Consider the following 17,723-nt stretch of genomic DNA (forward strand, 5'->3'; position numbering starts at 1 on the left):
TCTAGTCAGTTTCACAAAAGAGGAAACGTGGGTTATTATGATTCTCATTTATAAGCTTGCTAAGATAGGTAGATCTGGTGGTTTTAATAGACTGTCTGTAGTGTTTAACACTCCCTTTCCATGCTGCACGCCAAACCTCAAACTTTGTGCTTCTGTAATTTCTTTCCATTTTTCTAGCTGCCTTTTTAAGGGCTGCATTGTGATGGTCATACCATGGAGCTGGCGGTTTTTCTTTGATTCTCTTTTTTCGAATGGGAGCAACGGCATCCAATGTGTTAGAACAGACATTGTTCAGGTTTTCTATTACAATATCTAGATCGTCAAAGTTATCTGCTACATGTTTCATTTGGGACAGGTCTGGAAGAGTGCTAATAAAGCTATCTTTAGTGGTGGAAATTATTGTTCTGGCTAGTCGGTAGCATGTTGTGGATTGAGTGATCCTATCTAGAAGTACAGTCAAGGCCGCGTTATCCTAATGGGCAACATGGGCTGCAGCCCAGGGCCCCGAACACTAGGGGGCCTCCGAGACAATTCTATTTTGAGTTTTTTAAAACATTTTGATTGACGTAATTATGCGTAAGTGCTACCTAGAGCAGAGGCCCCCAACCACTGGGTCGCAAGAATGTTCTGAATTTTTTTTATAATAGCTACATAATAGCTTATGGGATATTTTGTCCTTTAAGAGCCGACTTCAAATAACATTGATCACATCGCCGCGGTCTCTCTCTCTCTCTCTCTCTCTCTCTCTCTCTCTCAGCGCATCGGCAATCACATTGCTGTCTTTAGAGTTTGAGTATACAGTACTTCTAAAATACAGAGGTATTATTTATGAATCATTTCCAAATGTACCTCACAAATCATGTAGCCTATACGTGAAGACGTTCAACCTTGTAACATCGCAAATGACTGAAAAGTAATTTCAGAATTATCCAGATCAAACCATGATCAAAATAAACTCTTTAACTGCAGTAATAATATTTTAACGGGTACGCTTTTAACGTAGGTTTAGGAACCTAAACAGTCCTGTGTCAATCATCATTAAAATCATATCGTAAACGGGAGTTTCTGTGGCTCCGCGCCTGGCCGCAAATCTTCTGGCATCTCTCCTCATTATCTCCTCCTTCACTAACTTGGGGCTCAAACGCGACCATAAGGTCGAGCTGCCTTCAAAAACAGCAAGCCAAGTTTGTTTACTGTTAATTATTATGACTAAATAGGCAGGGAATCTCGTGAAACAATGAAAGTAAAACAATCCGCCAAAATATGATTTAACTTGATTTTGATGATTTAGTCGAGGAATTCTCTTTAAAGAAGAGTAGAAAGAAGCACTTTTAGTTGCTTAATAAATTTTATTTTCTGTGCTGTTCTGATTGTAAAATTATTACTTGATAATATTGTTTAATTTGTTTAAATAATTTTAGTCTACTTTTTAGAGCCCTGCATTTCAGCCCGACGGGGCCCGACCTGTTTACGCCCTTCGGGTCGGGTTTCGGGCCAATTTTAGCGTCACAGCAGATACGCGGGCCGGACCTCGGGCTTATTTAGGCTTCTCCATCTTTTTATATTTTTCAATTTAATTAAAAGAACCGTTTGACAGACATTGATGATTGCAAAACAAACATAGGAAGACGTCTAACCTATCGCATGAGTCCGCTACGCACAGCCACACATTTACAATGCAGCTGTTGCGTATTTAACAGCAGGACCTTCAGCGCAACAGGAAAAATTATAAATGGAGTACTAGATTAAAACCTTGGATACTGTACATAATCTATTCAGACAGCATCCAATACATAATATATTAAAGACTTCTCCCTGTATTCATTTCGTGTAAGAAGGCTGTGTCTTTATTTCTTGTTTGTGTATGGATCGACTTTTTTCTTAGTTTAACTGTTGGATGGATACATGAATAGCCATCTTCTGTGGTAAGTCCTTACATTAAAAAAAAATTATATGCAAAAGCGAAGTTGTAAGATAAGGCAACATGCATGTTTATTCTGTTTCATGTTTATTTCGTTTCGTTTTGTAGCCCTTTTTATTTTTATATTTCTGCACCCGTTGCAACTGCGAGCAGCAGAGCAACCTGCCTTCGCTTTTTTAAAAATTGTGTGTGTTGATAATTAACGTTTAAACTTACATTGTGCTATGCTGAAAATATATATTTTAAATAGTTGTTATTATAGGCAAGTGAAGTGTTGATTTGAGAGGCTCAATTCGTCATACATGCCGTCAACTTGCTGTCAGCCGCTAACCACTTGTTTATCATAAAAACTTTAACAAACAAAAACTGCTCTAAAATGTAAATAAAAAAGAAATATAACTATTTTGCCATTTAAAACAAAACTGAACTGCTTTAATTGCTGCAAGAGTACAGCTGTACAAGCTGTGTAAGCAGGTATTTTTTGCTATTTCTGCGGATTTCTTTTGCAAAATCTATGCGGAATTTTGCAGAATTATTTAAAATGTTTTAAAACGATCCGAGAGAATGTGCACTGTGAATATTACAAAACAATAAAATATTTTATAACTATATTATACATTTTATTAAAGGATTACCCTGAATTAAACTAGACCAATATGAACCAACAGATAATGGATAATGTGCTTTCACGACCATAGAGTTTTATATAATATACATATATTACTGTCTACAGTGTAACAGTAAAAAGAAAAGGCTTCTCATAATGAATGTAGCGTATATAGCAAGATAATTTCATCAGTTTAACAACACAATGTATATATATATTTATCTTGTAAACGGATTTGAAATAATAATAATGTAGCAAGAGAGACGATAGAGATCTCATTAACTTCTCTGCAGTAAGTTTTATTTCAAATTCAAGTTTTACATATTAAAAAGGTTATTATCTCAAAAATACGCCATATGCTGTCTGCATCAGATGCAGAAAAGCTTATACATGCTTTTATGACCTCTAGAATAGACTATTGTAACTCGCTACTCGGGGGATGCCATGCAAATCAGGTAAACAAGCTACAGCTGGTTCAAAACGCCGCCGCAAGAGTGCTTACTCGATTTAAAAAGTATGACCACATCAGTCCAATTCTGGCATCTTTACACTGGCTACCAGTTAAATATCGCATACAATTTAAAATATTACTAATCACCTACAAAGCCTTAAATGGCCTAGCGCCCTCGTATATTAAAGAACTACTATCAGAATACAATCCATCACGTAAACTGCGCTCACAAAATTCTGGTCTCTTAATTATCCCTAGAATATCAAAAGTGTCTAAAGGTGGTAGATCCTTTTCCTACTTAGCCCCTAAGCTCTGGAATGATTTACCAAATAATGTTCGAGTATCAGACACAGTCGATCAATTTAAATCTAAACTTAAGACATTCTTCTTTAACAAAGCATTCACATAAAATGTCCAGTAAATGTACTTTTCCCGCAGTAGTTAGTTTGTCTAGAACAAAGCACTCACATACCTCATATGGGTAATATACTATTGCCGCAATAGTTAGCCTGTCTGGAACCGAGCCGACTTGAACCACTATAATGTTTGACACTTGCATTGCATGCGAACGGCCCCTACGCTAATAGAATTCAGTTTTTCTCTCCCTGTCTCGTCCTCGACTACGAGGACCATGAGACAAACAGACCCAGTTCCGGTTGCTGTGAAGATCATTGCATCACTGATCCACTGGCTGTCCTTCAACGTGATGACCAGCTGATGCCCGACCAACGACCACCAGCTAAACCAGTTTAATTCGCTTACCCGCCTCCTATCCCTACCGTTTCTATATATATATATATAAATATATATTAATTCCTCCCAAGGGTTTTTGTCCTTCTAGGACTTTTTCCCATTGGGTTTTTTTCCTAGAGGGTTTTTAGTCCCAGGGAGAGTCAGCCAACTTTGGCTTAACTTAGCACTTTACTGTATACGTTGCATTACGATTATGCTCGCTTGTACGGTTTAACCGCTTTCTCTACTTCTTATATTATCTATTGATTTTCTGTGTTCTCCTCTACATCTTCTCAGCTGCTTTGCAACAATTAACACTTGTGAAAAGCGCTATATAAATAAAATTGAATTGAATTGAATTGAATTAAAAAGTTTGTGCTTCTCTCATAAAAACCTCACAGCAGACAGCACAGACATCTACTCACAAACATACACGATGTAGTGACTATATCTGCTGACACAGATTCCTAATCCGGCCAGGGCCGGGTCACGGCCTAGATTTCAGGCCCTTTTGCGTCAACTTGATTTGAATAATTTAATTGAGGAATTATATTTAAAGAAGAACAGACAGAAGCACTTTAAGTTGTGAGTTGCATTTAATAAATGTTATTTTCTGGGCTGTTTCTGATTGTAAAATTATTACTTGATAATATTGTTTAATTTATTTAAATAATTTCAGCCTACTTTTGCGTCAACTTGATTTTAATAATTTAATTGAGGAATTATATTTAAAGAAGAACAGACAGAAGCACTTTTAGTTGTGAGTTGCATTTAATAAATGTTATTTTCTGGGCTATTTCTGATTGTAAAATTATTTGATAATATTGTTTAATTTATATAAATAATTTTAGCCATTTAATGTTGCACATACGCTGTAAAAAACACTGGATTTACAAAAAAATACAGACAGTGCATCGTTTTTGCATCCCCTTTTTTTAGTAAGTTTTACTAAAAAAATGTACGCAATGGGACACTTAGTAAATCCAGCTTTTATTTTTTTCAGTGTATATTGGGGGGGGGCCCAAACCAGCGTTAGCCCAGGGCCTCACAAAGGCTTAACCCGGCACTGAGTACAGTGTATGACACAAGGTAATGGTCAGAAACTGCATCACTCTGAGGTGATATTTCGATGTCATTAATATTGAGTCCGAGTGACAGAATTAAGTCTAATGTGTGCTTACGAATATGCGTAGGCCCTGAAACGTTTTGTTTAATACCAAGAGAATTTACAACATTCATAAATGCACGTCCTAATGCATCTTTGGGTTATCCACATGGATATTAAAATCACCAACGATAAGAGCTTTATCTACAGTGACTACAAGCTAAGACAGGAAATCTGCTATTTCTTTAAGGAAATCTGCATGGTGGCCCGGAGGTCTATAGATTGTAGCTAAGGCAAAAGAAAGCTGTTTGCTGTTACGATCAGTTATTTCCATATTTAACAACATTAGTTCAAATGATTTAAGTTTTAGTTCAGATTTTTGGTTTACTTTAAAAGTTTTGTTGTATATTGTAGCTACACCATCCCCTCTCCCCTTTAATCGAGGTTTGTGTTTATAATAATAGTCTTGTGGGGTGGATTCATTTAAACTAATGTAGTCGTCTGCTTTAAGCCAGGTTTCTGTTAAAGAGAGTGCATCTAAGTTTTGGTCATTAATTATTTCATTGACAATAGGTTCTTTATTGGTAAGTGATCTAATGTTAAGAAGACTGAATTTTAACATTCAAGGTTCATCTGTTAATGTATTGTTTTCTAATTTTATATTCATCAGATTTGTACCAAATGTGGCATTTGGCATGTGTGCTCTGTATTTGTTTGTTCGGGGAACAGATACAGTTGAAATGTGTTGATATTCTGGTAAGATCGTCTCGAAGTGCTGGGATATGAGTGATCTTGACATATCACGGCAGCTAACAGACGGACGGTTAAGCCGATCCGTCTGTTTCCTGACCTGGGCCCTGGATAGTCAGACTATATCAGAATTAAGACTATTGATCCCGATTTCTAGTGAGTATAGCACTTCCTTCCGATGACGGGTGAAGGCCATCTCTCTTTAGCAGGTCAGGTCTTCCCAGAAATGCTTCCAATTGTCTATAAACCCTACGTTATGCTGAGGGCACCACTTTGACATCCAGCCATTGAGAGACACTAATCTACTATGTGTTTCATCTCCCCGGTAGGCGGGGAGGGGACCAGAGCATATTACATTGTCTGACATTGTTTTTGCAATTTCTCCTTAATAGTATCTTTGGTGATTTTCGACTGGTGGAGCCTGGTGTCATTCGTGCCAGCGTGAATAACAATCTTAGAAAACTTCCGCTTAGCATTAGCCAGCACTTTAAGTTTGGATCTAATGTCAGACTCCCGGTATACAGTCGACTATGGTGTTTGGTGCCTCAATGTTAGTGTTCCTGAGTAGGGATGTAACGGTATCAAAAAAAAAAATGCGGTACGGTAGTATTTCGGTATGATGCCCACGGTACGGTAATTATTGAAAAATTTGCAGAAAGGAAAAAACAAATGAAGACTTGGAAAAACTGCCATAAGTGTTTATTAAACAAGACTGAACATTACAATCTACAAAGTGGAGTGAAGTGTTTACAATTTTCATAAAAAGGACAAAAAAATTAAGTTTCAGTTTAGTTTGTCGACTTTAAACAACTCCCAATCAGTCAGGTTTTAAGAATTAGGTGACTCCCTCAATTGACCTAGTTTTTATTATTATTAAAATTAATGCTAATGCTTGGTACTCCTATGAAAGCAACGGTTGTGATTGTAGAATCAAGAAAAGATGATGGGTTTTAAGATGGGTCAATTCCTGAAAACAAAAACAACCCAGTAAAAAATGAAAATAGCTTACTTATTGTAGCTGGACCTAGAGCTGAGGTCAGCTCACTTAATACAGGGTCACGTTTCCCAATCGGAAGTCTGCAGCCTCTATGGGTCGCATTTGTAGGCTGCATACGTAATGAAGACCGTCTTATTTCAAAATATTAACATTTTTCAAGTTGACTATTATTCTTATTTAATCGTATATTATTGTAACACGCTTATGACTTGCGAATGTAATACTCAGTTAACTTAAATACACCAGGCGTGTAAAGACGGATGCAGCCTGCATTTGCGACCTAAGGAGGCTGCAACCTTCTAATTGAGAAACAGCATACACACTCTGCTTATTCACGGATTTACTCACTCGTTTTTTGAATGTCCATCACATTTTGTTCTTTCTCGTTTCTTGTCACAGCGAACGCGAACTTTTTCGACACATCAGATTTAAAATTCGTGTTTCTTTTGCTTCCGCCATTGCCGCTCCACTTGTAGAGAGGCGTCAGAGTAGCACGCATGGGATTATGGGAATTGTAGTTTCCGCGTCCATCCACTCGCTCCACTTGACCGGAAAAAAACTACACCTGTTGCCCGGAAGACTTAACGTTTTACCGTTCATGTGACCACGGTGACACCGGGAAATTTTCTACCGCAATACCACGAAATTTATAATACCGTTACATCCCTATTCCTGAGAATAGAATCTCCAATGACCAGGGCACTTTTAACAGGCGTTTCAGCTCGTGTACTGCTTAGGGGATCGAATCTGTTAGAAATTACCGCATGGGTCTTAGAAGGACGCTGTATATCACTATGCCGCCTGACAGTCATCCAGTTAGTCCGCCGACTTGACTCTGATGTCGGAACCGAGCCATTTTTGATAAACACTATGCATGCTCGATACAGTATTTGTAATATTTACATTAGCATCTGATGTTGGAACGAAGCCATTAGTCTTTTCGCTCGATACAGTATTTGCAACAATAATATTAGCGGTTTTGCTATCCTCAACTAGTGTTCGCATGCGCGATTCTAGTTCAGCAACTTTCTCAGTCAACCTTACTACTTCAATACACTTAGTGCATGTAAACCCATCTATGCTAACGGCAGAAGCTAAACTATACATGTGGCAAGTAATACATGTTACAATAACAAGCAAGTAGTACATGTTACAATAACAAGCGGAGTCTTACCGCTTTCATGTTGGGCGTCTTCGTTTACCCAAACGCAGTCCGCGGAGCTGCATCGCGTGGGGTGCTCGCTTGTTGCATGCCTCGGTCGCCTGCGGACGTCTGGGGCCAGGGTGATGTGGGGCATGCTGAATCGGAAAATGCTAGCTTCAGCCGGCACCGTTTGCTGATGCTAGCGGGCTATATGCTAACACTGGGTGTTTATTAGTGATAAATAGTTTCACGTGGTAGTACTGCTCAATAATCATCACAATAAAGTATTTATAGGATAAACTAATAAGTTATATTATATAAATAGGAATAAGATAGTAAGAAAAAAAGGATTTACTCGACGGAGCTCCGATGCACGATCTGTTCAGCAGAATCAGCAGTAATGGGCGTGTCCCATCTCCTCTCTCCCCCAAGAGTCCTGAACTGAACCTACAGTGCATTTTTGGCTGTATACTGTATAATGAACAAATTGTATGGCCCTGAACATTGTGCTTTCCTTTTGTTACAGTTTTTCTCAATTCCTAAAACACAATTTCTGAAACCTTGCTCCATTTTCTGAAAACATTAAACACAAAACCTCATCTTCAAGCACTATTTGCAAAACCTCTTACTTTCGCCCCAAAACAGTTTTACCTGTGTTCAAAATCCAATACTGCTCTCAATCCATAAACAAAGTGATCAAAATGATGTACACTATCAAACAGTGAGAAAACACTACAACAAAAAATAGAAAACACATTGTTCAAAACATATAGTTCTCAGAAAGAAGTACATTTTGACAGTTTAACTCTCATTGTTTTGGACAAATTGCAAGTGCTTTGATACAATCAAGCAGATGATTATGTATTGAATTATTTTGAACACAGGTAAAACTGCTTTGAGGTATGACCTGATTTTGCAGAGTTTAACACGTTCCTGCACTCTAAAAAAATAATCCGTAAAAAACGGATAATGTCCTGGCAGAAAATTACCGGCACTTTTTCCGTTATGTTTGCAGAATTTCTGTTTATTCAAAAACTGAACATTCTGTAGATTTACAGAACATTGTCCGTAACCTTTAGGGACACTTCAATCTGCCTATGAAACGCAACAATGGTGACAATCAACAACAAAGCTTCATGCCGCAATGCATGCTGGGTACCAGGATTGTAGAAAACTCTTTCTTAACATTTACTCTCACCATTGTTGAGATTTGTATCCAAAGTGTTGATGTCTCTGAAGCAAACACCACAGCTGACACATTTTCAGCCATCTTATTCAATACAGTGTCTTAATAGATCAGCATAGAGTGTCACTCTTATACATTTCAGTTCATTATTCTTATTTTATCATTATATTTAAATGTTAGGCAGCATAACATAAAAACAACCAAGCTTATATGAAATAATTGAAAATTCTCCTTCCTCAAGCAACAAACAAGATGTAACTGCTACAAGCAAAAACACTGTTGCAATGTTAAAAGAGCAGAGTCAGGTCTGGAAGGTCAAGGGACAAAAGCCTAACTAAAGGGAATTCAATTCAATTCAATTCAATTTTATTTATATAGCGCTTTTCACAATTTGGTAATTGTATCAAAGCAGCTTTACATAATAGATGCAGTGAAAAGCACAGAAAATCGACAGATAGCATAACAAAATAAACGATAGCACAAGCAGTGAGATTTGCTACGGCTATAATCAACATTATAAGCAAACGTATTACAAATGTAACGTATAGAAGTTAACCCCAAAAAGGCTGCCTCCCCGGGTTGAAAAACCCCCTACGAGAAAAAAAACCCGGACCCGGAAGTAAAAAAGTCATAGGATGAAAAAAACCCTTGGGAGATATATATATATATATACACACATTGAAACGGATGGAGATTAAGCGGGGATTAAGCGGAGATTAAGCGGAGATTAAGCGGGTTCTGCCGGTGGTCTTTGGTCAGGCATCAGCTGGACATCACGTTGAAGAACAGCTAGTAGATCAGTTGTGTGCCGACGTTCACATGTACCGGAACTGGATCTGTTTGTCTCGTCCTCGGGATCAAGGACGAGACACGGAGAGAGAAACAAAATCTTATTAGCGTAGGGGCCGTTCACATAGAAAACAAGTGTCACACAGTAATGTGGTTTTAGTCAGCTCGGTTCCGGACAGGCTAAATATTGCTGGATAAGTGTATTACATATAGTTGATGATTTTAGAAACGGAAACAGAACTCGTTTGACTAAGGCCAGAGGCCCCACTGCCGTCGTTAATACTAACGTACAGTGGCAAACGGTTCTGTATGACATACTATTTTAAGGCCATGGGAAAAAGGCCAGAATTGCAAGCCGGCCATATTTGGCAGTTAAGACTCAATCGAAAACCAATTCAAAGTTTCAGCATATTACTAAAGAGTATTAATGAGATTTACCATGCTTTTGAGTGTTAACGAAAAAAAAAAAAGTTTTAATTTATTTATTTATTTATTTATTTATAAGGTTGTACAAGCGAGCTATTAGGAGATAAGTACCATTGTTAAAACAACTATTTGAAAGCCTTATTAAAGAGAAAAGTTTTAAGTCTAGATTTAAAGTTATCTACTGTCTCTGATTTTCGGACGTTGGTTGGTAAATCATTACATAGCTTAGAGGCTAAGTAGGACAAGGATCTGCCACCTTTAGACACTTTTGATATTTTAGGGATAATTAAGAGGCCAGAATTTTGTGACCGCAATGCACGTGATGGATTGTATTCTGATAATAATTCTCTAAGATATGAGGGTGCTAGGCCATTTAAGGCTTTGTAGGTGATTAGTAATATTTTAAATTGTATACGATATTTAACTGGTAGCCAGTGTAAAGATGCCAGAATTGGGCTTATGCGGTCATACTTTTTCGATCGAGTGAGAACTCTTGCAGAAGCGTTTTGAACTAGCTGAAGCTTGTTGACCTGTTTTGCATGGCATCCTCCGAGTAACGAGTTACAATAGTCTATTCTAGAGGTCATAAAAGCGTGGATAAGCTTCTCTGCATCTGATGCAGACAACATATGGCGTATTTTTGAGATATTTGTAAGGTGGAAGAATGCTGTGCGGCAGACATTGGAGATATGGTTGTCGAAGGATAAACTGCTGTCGAACATCACACCTAAATTCTTAACCGTGGAGGTTGGCACCACAGTGCAGCCATTTATGGGCAACTTGTAATCTGTCATATTATATTTGTAGCGATTCGGTTCGATAACAAGTATCTCTGTCTTATTGGAGTTTAGCATAAGAAAGTTATGTGACATCCAGTCACTTTTATCGCTGATGCAGTCTGATAGCTTAGAAACATTTTGTGTTTCGCTAGGATGCGAGGAGATGTAAAGCTGTGTGTCATCTGCATAGCAGTGAAACTGTATGTTATGATTTCTGATAATATCTCCCAGAGGTAACATATATAACGAGAACAGGATAGGACCTAAAACTGATCCCTGCGGTACTCCGTATTTAACCAGGGAGTGATGTGACTGCTCCTCATTTACATAAACAAAGTGATAGCGATTGGTTAGATACGATCTGAACCAAGCTAGCGCCTGACCACTGATGCCAACATAGTTTTCTAGCCTATTAAGTAAGATTGTGTGATCTATTGTGTCAAAGGCTGCACTAAGGTCTAATAATATAAGGAGTGATATTTCGCCACGGTCGGATGTTAGGAGAAGGTCATTTGTAACTCTAAGCAGCGCTGTCTCTGTGCTATGGTGGGGCCTGAATCCTGATGGAACTTTTCATACGTACTATTATTTGCTAGGAATGTGCGTAGCTGGCTTGCCACTACCTTTTCTAATATTTTGGAAAGAAAAGGGAGATTTGAGATTGGTCTAAAGTTATTTAGATCTCCCTGGTCAAGGTTTGGTTTTTTAATGAGCGGTCTAATAACTGCTAGTTTGAAAGCTGTTGGAACGTAGCCTAATTCTAATGATGAATTAAAGACATTTAGTACTGGGTTAGACACTATAGGGAATACCTCTTTGAGTAATTTTGTGGGAACAGGGTCCAATATACAGGACGATGATTTGGATGACGCTACTAATTTAGATAGCTCTTCTGTTGTGGTGGGTTTGAATGACTCGGGATGTTCGTGTGGTGGGCAGGCGTTGAGTGTGTTGCTGGGTGGAGTGGTGGCTGCTTGGGTACCTACGATGTTTTCCCTAATAATCATAGTTTTCTTGGTGGAGAAGTTCATGGGGTCGTTACTGTTGTGTGGAAGTTTATTAGTGGGTTCTGTTTGTTCTTTATTTCTAGTCAGTTTCGCAACTGTGCTAAAGAGGAAGCGAGGGTTATTATGATTTTCTTTAATAAGATTGCTGAGATACGTAGATCTGGCGATTTTTATAGCCTGTCTGTAGTGTTTAACACTCTCTTTCCATGCTGCACGCCAAACCTCTAAGTTTGTGCTTCTATAATTTCTTTCCATTTTTCTAGCAGCCTTTTTAAGGGCAGCGGTATGATGGTCGTACCATGGAGCTGGTGTTTTTTCTTTGATTCTCTTTTTTCGAATTGGAGCTACGGCATCTAACGTGTTAGAACAAATACTGTTCAGGTTTTCTATTACAATATCTAGATCTTCAGGGTTATCTGCTACATGTTTCATTTGGGACAGGTCTGGAAGAGTGCTAATAAAGTTCTTTAGGGGTGGAAATTATTGTTCTGGCTAGTCGGTAGCCATGGCCGGTCCCAAGCCCGGGTGAGAAAGGAGGAGGGTTGGGCGTGGGGCCAGCAACCCCCCCCCCCCCCCGTAAAATCCCAAACGCTACAGAAACCAAAGCAACAGAAGAATCCAACCAGTGCTTTAATCTGGGAGATGCCTCTACAGGAGGACAAATGACGCAGATTGGTGAAAGCCGCACGGAAGCCAACCAGCTGACGAATCTCCTGATGATAAAAGCAACAACAAAGATCGGAACTTGGAACGTACGAACCATGCACGAAGCTGGAAAAGCAGCTCAGGTAGCAAGTGAGATGAACAGATATAACATCCAAGTACTGGGAATCTGTGAGTGCAGATGGAATGGGTCTGGCATGACATCTCTTGCCAGTGGAGAGAAAATCCTATATTCTGGACATGCAGACGAGAATCATGACCACACAGAGGGAGTTGCTATCATGATGTCTCCAGTAGCAGCCAGAACCCTTATGGAATGGCAGCCAGTCTCCTCTAGAATCATGACAGCAAGGTTCAACTCCAAGGGAAGGAAAGTTACATTCATCCAATGCTACTCGCCTACTAACGATGCTGACAAGGAAGCAAAAGAAAACTTCTACAATTCCCTCCAGACAGTAGTCAACGAGTTACCCAAGAGAGACATCAAGATATTGATGGGTGACCTGAATGCCAAGATAGGAAAAGACAATCTTGGAAAAGAGTTGATTATGGGAACTCAGGCCCTAGGAGAAATGAATGAAAATGGCGAGCTTTTCACTGACTTTTGTGCTTTTAATGACCTAGTAATTGGTGGCAGTGTATTCCAGCATAAAGACATCCACAAAGAAACCTGGATCTCACCAGACGGAAACACCAAAAACCAGATAGACTACATCACAATCTCTAGGAAATGGAGAAGAAGCCTGCAAGACACAAGATCCCAATGAGGGGCAGATGTAGCCTCAGACCATCACTTGGTGATTGGAACAATCAAAGTCAAGCTACGAGCCTTCAGAGACATAGCCAACCGACCTCACATCAAGTTTAACACCCAGTGGCTGAAAGAGAAGGACTACAGAGACACCTTTTCAGCCTCCCTGAAAAACAGATTTGAAGCCTTGAACTTGGTGACAGAAGAAACACCATTGGAAGAACACTGGAGCTCCCCAAGAGACACATTGACAGACACGTGCCAAGAAGTGCTGGGCAAAAGAGAATGGACAACCAAGGAATGGCTCTCCAGTGACACATGGCAACTGATAAAGAGCAGAAAAGACATCAAACAGCAGATTAACAGCAACAAGAACGAAGAGAAAAAGAAAGTTCTTCGAGATAAATATACCCAAATAAACAAGAAAGTTAAGAAAAGTGCCAGGAAAGACAAGAGGCTCTTTTATGATGCGCTAGCAACGGAGGCAGAACAGGCAGCAGGAAAGAGGGACCTCAGTACTCTGTATAAGGTCACTAAGACTCTCTCGACTAAGAAGTCAAATGTGGACAAACCGGTTAAAGACAGAGTAGGAAACCCCATCAGTAAAGAGAAAGACCAGAGACAACGATGGGCTGATCACTTTAAAGAACTCCTAAATCAACCCCTGCCATCAGAAAGGCCAGACATCCCCCCTGCAGACTCACCACTCAAAGTCAACACCAACCCACCTACGAAAGCAGAAATTCTAAAAGCCTTGAAGATCTTGAAAAATGGGAAAGCAGCTGGCCCAGATGGAATTCCCCCAGAGGCGCTCAAGGCAGACCTTTCAACCACAGTCAACATGCTGCTGCCTCTACTGCAGAAGGTTTGGAGGGTGGGAAGAGTACCAGCAGACTGGAAAAAAGGACACATGGTAAAACTTCCCAAAAAAGGAGATCTAGGATCCTGCAAGAATTGGCGAGGCATCATGCTACTCTCAGTACCGAGCAAAGTACTGACCCGCATTATTCTTGACCGGCTGAAAGACGCAGTGGAAGAAAAACTTAGGCCAGAACAAGCCGGCTTTAGGAAAGACAAGTCATGTACAGATCAGATAGCCACACTCCGAATCATTATCGAACAATCCTTGGAGTGGCAGTCACCATTGTACCTTAACTTCATTGACTTTCGTCAAGCGTTCGACAGTGTGGACAGGGAAACCATCTGGCAGCTCCTTCACCATTATGGAATCCCTCAAAGTTTCATCACACTGATCCAACAACTTTATGAAGGCGCCACGTGCCAAGTTATCCATAACGGCAAATTGACAGAGGAATTTGAGGTGAGAACAGGAGTCCGGCAAGGATGCATGCTCTCCCCAATGATCTTTCTGTTAGTGGTCGACTGGGTGATGCATCAGACAACAAAAACAGGAAAAACCGGAATCCAGTGGTCCATTAATCAATTTCTTGAAGACCTGGACTTTGCAGATGACTTGTGCCTGATGTCACAGAAATGCCAACATATGCAACAGAAAACCGATAACCTAGTCCACGAAGCATCCAAGACTGGACTGCAGATCAATTTAGAAAAGACTGTCATCATGACACTGTTAAAAAAAGCAGCAGAAGCCAATCACCCTTGGAGACAGCGAGCTGAAAGAAGTCACTTCTTTCACCTACCTGGGCAGCATGGTATCTGCAAGAGGAGGTTCTGATGAGGACATCAAAGCCAGAATTGGGAAAGCTAGATGCGCCTTTATTACCTTGAGACCAGTCTGGAGGTCAACATCCCTATCTGTCCGTAACAAATTACGAATTTTCAACAGCAACGTTAAATCTGTCCTCCTTTATGGCTCAGAGACCTGGAGAGTCACCAACACCCTAACCAACAAACTCCAAGTATTTGTCAATGGCTGCCTTCGCAACATACTGAAGATTAGGTGGACAGACAAATTAACAAACACTGATTTGTGGCAGCGGACAAACCAAGATCCCATCAAGCAGCAGATTGCCAGGCGTAAATGGCGATGGATAGGACACACCCTGCGGAAGCCCCCACAGGACATCACCCGGCAGGCTTTGCAGTGGAATCCTCAGGGAAAGAGACGGGTCGGTCGCCCTAAGACCACCTGGAGACGATCCTGCGAAGAGGAAATGAAGAAGTGCAACCTGTCGTGGGGTGAACTGAAAAAGGCTGTCCAGAATCAACTGCGTTGGAGAGCTGTTGTTGAGGCCCTTTGTTCCACGGGGAATCCAAGGAGATAAGCAAGTAAGCAAGTAGTCGGTAGCGTATTGTGGATCGAGTGATCATATCTAGAAGTACCGTGTATGAGACAAGGCAATGGTCTGAAACTGCATCGCTCTGAGGTGATATCTCGATTTCATTAATATTGAGCCCGAGTGACAGAATTAAGTCTAATGTGTGCCTATGAGTATGCGTGGGCCCTGTCACGTTTTGTCTAATATTGAGCGAATTTAGAATATCCATAAATGCTCATCCTAATGTATCTGTTGGGTTATCAACATGTATATTAAAGTCACCAACGATAAGAGCTTTATCTACAGTGACTACGAGGTCAGACAGGAAATTTGATATTTCTTTAAGAAAATCTACATGATGGCCCGGAGGTCTATAGATTGTAGCAAGGACAAAAGAGAGCTGTTTATGGTTACGATCGGTTATTTCCATATTTAATAGCATTATTTCAAATGAATTAAATTTTAGTTCGGATTTATGGTTTACTTTAAAAAGATTTTTGTAAATTGTAGCTACACCACCCCCTCTCCCCTTTAAACGCGGTTCATGTTTATAATAGTAGTCTTGTGGGGTGGATTCGTTTAAACTAATGTAATCGTCTGCTTTAAGCCAGGTTTCTGTTAAAGAGAGTGCATCTAAGTTTTGGTCAGTAATAACCCACGTAGAAGGTGACGTTCTCGTGACCTTTCGCAACGTTCCCTAAAAGTTCTCTAAAGAGGATGAAAAGACCTGAAACTTTAGAGAACATTAGGTACATTCCTAAAACATCCTTTGTTAGCTATAAAAGTCTTGCAGTTCAAGGTTCCTCGTGTGACTTTAGGGGGACGCCTTAGACATTTACAGAACATTCCCACATGGTACTATTTTGGTCAGATAAAAACGTTTCCTGATATGACTGTAGGAAGACGTTCCATATTGGTTATCCTGTGGTCACATAAGAACGTTACAGAGAGGACATTTGGAACATTAACAGAACATTCCCACATGGTACTATTTCGGTCAGATAAAAACGTTCTCGAAATGACTGTAGGAAGACGTTCCATATTGGTTATCCTGTGGTCACATAAGAACGTTACAGAGAGGACATTTGGAACATTAACAGAACATTCCCACATGGTACTATTTCGGTCAGATAAAAACGTTCCCGAAATGACTGTAGGAAGACGTTTCATATTGGTTATCCTGTGGTCACATAAGAACGTTACAGAGAGGACATTTGGAACATTAACAGAACATTCCCACATGATACTATTTCGGTCAGATAAAAACGTTCTCGAAATGACTGTAGGAAGACATTCCATATTGGTTATCCTGTGGTCACATAAGAACGTTACAGAGAGGACACTTGGAACATTAACAGAACATTCCCACATGGTACTATTTCGGTCAGATAAAAACGTTCTCGAAATGACTGTAGGAAGACGTTCCATATTGGTTATCCTGTGGTCACATAAGAACGTTACAGAGAGGACATTTGGAACATTAACAGAACATTCCCACATGGTACTATTTCGGTCAGATAAAAACGTTCTCGAAATTACTGTAGGAAGACGTTCCATATTGGTTATCCTGTGGTCACATAAGAACGTTACAGAGAGGACATTTGGAACATTAACAGAACATTCCCACATGGTACTATTTTGGTCAAATAAAAACATTCCCGATATGACTGTAGGAAGACGTTCCATATTGGTTATCCTGTGGTCACATAAGAACGTTACAGAGAGGACATTTGGAACATTAACAGAACATTCCCACATGGTACTATTTCGGTCAGATAAAAACGTTCTCGAAATTACTGTAGGAAGACGTTCCATATTGGTTATCCTTTGGTCACATAAGAACGTTACAGAGAGGACATTTGGAACATTAACAGAACATTCCCACATGGTACTATTTTGGTCAAATAAAAACATTCCCGATATGACTGTAGGAAGACGTTCCATATTGGTTATCCTGTGGTCACATAAGAACGTTACAGAGAGGACATTTGGAACATTAACAGAACATTCCCACATGGTACTATTTCGGTCAGATAAAAACGTTCTCGAAATTACTGTAGGAAGACGTTCCATATTGGTTATCCTGTGGTCACATAAGAACGTTACAGAGAGGACAATTGGAACATAAACAGAAAAATCCCACAACTTACTAAATCGGTCAGATAAAAACGTTCT

General features: G+C 39.7%; 1 pseudogene; it reads left to right on the forward strand.

Moving 5' to 3' along the window:
* Nucleotides 1-12,476: 12,476 nt before the first annotated feature.
* LOC141350958 (uncharacterized) lies at nucleotides 12,477-15,558 on the forward strand (annotated as a pseudogene).
* Nucleotides 15,559-17,723: the final 2,165 nt, after the last annotated feature.

This window comes from Misgurnus anguillicaudatus, chromosome 19 (assembly GCF_027580225.2).
Source record: "Misgurnus anguillicaudatus chromosome 19, ASM2758022v2, whole genome shotgun sequence".
In the NCBI taxonomy this organism is placed as follows: domain Eukaryota; kingdom Metazoa; phylum Chordata; class Actinopteri; order Cypriniformes; family Cobitidae; genus Misgurnus; species Misgurnus anguillicaudatus.